Genomic DNA, 6,162 nt, shown 5'->3' with positions numbered 1-6,162 from the left:
TCAATCTTCACAAGTTAGTCTAATCTGTGTAGATTGAACTAATAAACAAGTGAACAGACATTCACTTTTGATTCTATAAATGCAGCCACAGGCCTACAGGCCAGAATCTGGATGGGGCTCTAGAGCCTCCCTGCTGGGCTGGAGCAGATAGCTTGGGCCAAGGATAGCCTGCCCACCATATGAATTAGGGGTTTGTGGGGGAGGTGAAAAGCATCTGGGATGCTGCAGAGCTATGAGTTAACTTGAATCTGGAGGGTATCTGAGACAGAAGTTCAATAAACTGATTTAACCTAAATCAGTTAAGTCTAATAGTACATCCATCCAGGTTTACCTTAAACTGGTTCTGGACATTTTGAAAGCAGTTTATGTGCACTGAACTTCTGTTGGGTTACAGACTTGAACCAGTTTCTAATCACTTATACTGATTTATGTGTAATTCCTATCCCTAGCCCTAAGAACTAAATTCTGTCCTCACTTTCCTTAAAGTAACCAAATCAGCGAGGCATCTGATTTTTTATTTGGGTAAAACAGTTTTTCACACACAAACATGTGCATACAAGATTTCTGAGGAAGACTTGCTACACTTCTTTGGGATATACTGCAAGCCTAGCTCACTTATTATTTAGATATGCATTTTTACCAGCCTTTCCAGTCTCTGACATCATAAGCAGCATTCAGATGCTTCCTCTGTTCAATTTGAGTAATCAGGTTAGGATTTCAGAACCAGTTTTGCAAAAAGAAAGCAATAGAACAATATATTTCCTTAAAAAACTAAACTGAAATTAATCTTTACATGTTGTTCCAAATGTGGGGGAAGAAAGAGGACAGGATGAGGATAGTAACTGCAAACTTCAAGGGACCTACAAACTGGCTCTACTATACTGATAAAATCTTGTAAATACTCTGCAGAAATAAATTGCAGAGACCACAGCAGACTTGCAGAGAGAGAAAGAGAGAGAAAACTTTAGGATTTGTGAACAGATATTCTTCCTTACATTTCCAAAATATAAACATTGTAACTTGGAATCAAAAAGGTTTATAAACTCATTATTTCATGTAATTCTCTTTTCCTGACTACATCTAATTTCACGGCTAGTTGTACAGTTTTTGGGAAGGGTTCCCCATAAAATTCTAATTAATTTTTTAGTGAGGGGGGAAATGGTTATTTTTCACCCATGATAGAATTTCAAGTAATTTATACGTGTACCACATATGTGGTTCTATTAATATATAATCTATCATACTTGCTCATTTAGTCATAACAAATGTGACTGCCCCGGGTACATCTTTGCCAGTTCATACATTAAGCATTTTAAAATTCTCTTCAGCTATAAATTTTAAGAGGCACAGTTCTCCTTTATTTAGTATCTTATCACAAAGGGGTGCAGGTGGGATTTCCCACATTTCATTAATGACATCTTCATTATCATGGGTATTGGTCCCACCAATTCTAGCATTATTATTTCTAATTCTGGAAATTTATTTTGGATTATCTCAATACCTCTATATAACAATTCCTATTTCAAAATTACAGCAGATCTTGATGTGATTGACAGGAAGTGAACATTAATAAGAACCAAGGGTGATCTATCACTGTATTTAATTGAGGACTGATAGTAAATGGTTAGAGTCTATTTCAATTCCTAATTCCTCTTTCAGACTCCTTATGGAGATGAGTGTAGCCACACTTCCCTACAACTCCTCTTTGGTTCTATCCTTCCAAACATTTTTATAAAATGAAATATACCCAGTGATGGAAACAATCGTCTCATATCATGTCTCTTGTAAAATCACAACATTAAAATCCTTAATAAAAGTTCTCCATAAAGGGTAAGACAATTTGTTTGACAACCCAGCTATTTCCAGACCAAAAGACCAATATCAATTAAGGGCATAGTGGTTAGATCCTGGGAGGTTAGAGCCAGGCAGTGAGTTAAAACTCTTGCCCAAACTGGAGTCAAGAGTAAGGGATACTTGTGTGTTTGATAAATCTGTTTTAAAATGTATTTTACCCATAATACTTCTAGCTGGTGATGCTGAAATCAAGTTTTCTTCATTGATCTTCCCCTTCAGCGTCTTAATTTCTTGTGTCACAGGATTATTGGTAAGAGTATTACTGGACTCTTCTCCCCTTTTTAGGCCTTTTTTTAACAATACATTTCATAATTTTCAGCTATGTACACAGATCTCTATTTACTGACAGCAAAGGAGTAGGTACAAGGGGTGCTTCCATGCTGGGTAGACTAAAAGTCATAATTACAATGACAAGAGAGTTTTTCTTATAAAGCACACTGGATTTTTAACACATAGCTAATGAAGAGATGGAGAAAAGAGACTAATAAAAACAATTCTCAATAAAATACACTAAAAAACCATTAATAGAAATGAAATAAACTAAAAGTTATCAACAATTTAAAATATATGAAATAAAAAAGTACATTTCTGACTTACAGAGTAGTCAATGTCCTTCAGCTGCCCCCTGTAGGCTGCTGCCTGGTGACAACAGTTTATGTAGGGGGAGGTTTCCAGCTCACCCAGGTACAGAAGGTTTCACTGGCAAAGTCACTGCTGGACTCCTGCCTGCAGCTCCACACACAAATCAAATCAGACCAGTACCATATATGTTAATCAATATTTTTTTAAACAGGATTAAAAAAAAATTAAATTACGTTCCAACTGTAATTCAGCTTACTTTTCTGGGGAATGTCCTTCCTTCCATACCTGACACTGGAAATCTGATCTTGATGATAACATTCAACAGTGAAAGTATGCAGCTTTACCATGGTTCAGTGCATGGAAAATGTTTAAGGCTGCTGGATGGGAATGGGTTATTGTTAGAGAAACTGATTTTTCCATGAGGGCTGCTGAAATATTCTGACTGTTGATTCTGGTTTGAGGATTTATCAGGTAGGAAGCAGTGAATGGTTGAAGACAGCCCCAGTTATTACAATGTTGCATCTCGTTTATTGGAGAGAGGCAATTCTCACTCTACTGTACTGGTGTTTCATGAATACTAGGTCACATTTAGCCTGTTTCTCTTATACAACAATAGAAAACAGAGAAGAAAAGCATGATAGAAAAACCATTATTCTTCTCAACTGTCTATTCAAAACCATCCATAAGTGAGAAGGCTATGAATATGTGTTCAAATCTTGCAGTGGACATTTTAGGGAGGTGAAAATTTTCCGCCACTAGAAATGTTTTTGGGTGAGGAAGCAGTACAGGTAACTGGACTGCACAGTCTGGAACTTCCCCTCTCACCTTCATCTTGTGCCTTCCTCAGCCCAAGGTGATTGTGATCAGGATAAAGCACGGGAAGCAGCAGCTGCTTCAGACCTCCCATTCCAGAGGTCCATTCATCAGACCAGGGACTCTAGTGTGAAGAGTGGGAGGGTTGTAACAGGCAACTCTCAGTCTACAGGAGGGTTGGGAGCAGCTGTTCCCTATGTGTCTTCTTCAGACTGGGGTGACCACTCTCTTGGGAAGATTTAGGAGCCTTTCCCTGCTGCTTGACTATAGCTCACAGGACTGGAAAAGGGCAAATGGCAGCTTCCCTTGCCTTGTTTTTCCTCAGACAGAGCAGCCCCAGTCTCAGCAGGCACAGGGATCATTTCTTGCCACTCAACTCCCCCTGCTCCCCTGGAGGAGCTGAGTAGCATGAAAGTATACAAGAGGAATTCTGGATTCAAGATGTGTTATTTTTCTCCAAGGACAGCCATATTTGTTCTAGGAGAAACTGTATGAAAACATGTACACTCATGGCTTCTACTGGGAGTGCAATTTTCTCAGTAGAAACAGAACACCTGTACATGGCCTAGATCATATGTGTTTAAAGACTGCAGCCTTCTTCCATACTGCTCTCACAGATTATTAAACAAAACCCTCAAATGTCATATTGTGGTATTTACAATCTTGCCTTGCAAGAAAAAGAAAAACTACACGTAGGAAATAATTTTTTTAAACATGTCAGTTTGGTGTTTAATAAAAAATTAACTTAGAACAGAGGCCATTTAGTACATTTATTTTTTTCTGAATCATGGCAAGTGACCTTGTGAACTGAAAAAAACCTAAAATTTTACAGCTTCCTTTCAGTCAGGTGACTGTACAAACCATTATTTTTGTCTTACAGGGTGTTTATTCATGTGTTGAGGGGTGGAGGGGGTTGCTTTAATCAGAGTGATTCCAGGAGCCACTCTAATTAAAGCACCCACAGTGTCAGGTATGTTCAGTGTCCCACGCTTCAAAATGGCAGTGGGGATGCTTTAACTATGTTGAAGTGTGGGGACACTGAATACACATGAAGCAGAGTCTGTTGGAGCATGCTAATTAATATGCTAATTAGCACACATTTGAGCAGATTTAGACACATATATAGGTGCCCACAAAGTCAGAGCCTGGGCAGAGCCTTATAGTCCTTGGTCAGTCTTTAGGCTGAATTCCTATTTAATTTAGTCAGTGTTGCATGTATGTGGATTGCAGGATTTGGCCTTTATAAAGCCTCCAAGGATTTATCCTTTAGAAGTCCAAAAGTTATACATTATCAGTTGTCCCCAAATTTAAAAATGTAGTGGCATAGAACTAAGCTCATGTAAATACAAATAGAATGAAGCCTTTTGAAAATCTTTATCATGGGAAAAAGATCTTCTTATGGGGGAAATGTTAAAATAGAGGATAAATCTTTGGTCCTTTATGAATAGCCTCCTTGCAACCCAGACTATAACCACTATTCCTGAGTAGTTAGGAATAGCATGCTTTCTGCTACAAAGTCAGTCATTCGGCATAAGCTTAGAAATCTCATCATACTAGCATGATTAAAGTAAGCTAGTTTCCATAGCCAGTATTACATAAGGGAATGATGTAGTGAGCATCACATCCATCTGCTCAAAGGACACAATCCCAGCTAGGTCAGCTGGGAGGTGACTTTCTCGTTCTAATTCAGACTTCTGGATTGATAGAAAGATGCCTTAACACCACTCTCTGACACTGCATTCTATTCCCAAATAAAGATCACCCATAAAAAGAGTAACATTTCAATAACTGTATTGATTTACAGAGTCAAGACTCATATGAGATAAATGGGGCCAACTCCTGGCTCTCAGAGAGATAAAATCAAGTTGTCCTTGGGTGTAAATTAACTGATTTTAGTTAAGTTCTATCTGGAGAGAATGGAGTTCACTGTTTGTCTGTGGCTCTTGAAAGGCCATTAGGGTCCCAGTCCTACAAAACGATCTGCTCTTAGAATTAACTGACTTCTGTGGAACTTTGCATTAGTATGAATGCACATATCATCAGATTCCTAAGACAGCCCATGATATCTGAAAGGGTTTCTGCACCCTGTAAGAACTAGAAATGGAGGCCATTGGTGCATACTGTGTCAACTTTGCAGTCATCAACAACTGACTGAATGTTTGCTGTGCATATCCACCATGCTACACAGCACCTGGAAATTACTGTCTTAATTATTTTAAATGAAATCTTGCATTCTGTAGAAGCTGATGTAGCCACCGCAAGCGAGGCACAGAATGCGTAAGGACATAACTAATCTTCCCTGTTTCTACCAAGTGACAGGTAACCTACTCAAGGTCCAGAACTCCTAAACTGGACACGCACAGAAAATAAATGGCCAATAAATACTAGTACCCCAACTCCTTGTATAATAAAGGCTCCTACTGAATAGCAGTTTCCAATGCAGTTTCCCTCACCCCCTCAACTTTTAGAATACTACTTTAGTGTTTAGTTTTTCTCTTCCTTTTTAGATAGCTTTTAGTCAACCATTATTACTTAAATAGCAATTGAGACATAAAAAACAAAGTTACTGTAGTGTGAAGGTTAGATCAAAGGACAAATCACTGGCATCTAACTGCTGAGTTTCTTTCTTTATGACAAACTGCAGCTTTCCTGTTACAGTACCACATGTAGCAGCCTTGGGGCTTCAGGGGGCTTATAGAAAAGCCCCCCATGTGCTGCAGGGCAGTGAGGGGCAGCAGGGATCAGCCCTGCTGGGCAGAAACCAGTGAGTCTGGGGGTTTGGGTTTTTTTTTTCCTTAAAGGTCTGGAGCTGGGGCAGGTAGAGCAGTTATGGGGGGGCTGGGGGAGTGGGCAGGAGGTCTTATGACAGAGACCCCCCCATGCAGTGTGGGGCAGTGTGGGGCAGCAGGGATT

This window comes from Gavialis gangeticus, unplaced genomic scaffold, assembly GCF_001723915.1.
Source record: "Gavialis gangeticus isolate Ggan-Ray unplaced genomic scaffold, GavGan_comp1, whole genome shotgun sequence".
Lineage (NCBI taxonomy): Eukaryota > Metazoa > Chordata > Crocodylia > Gavialidae > Gavialis > Gavialis gangeticus.
This window is presented reverse-complemented; position numbering follows the sequence as displayed.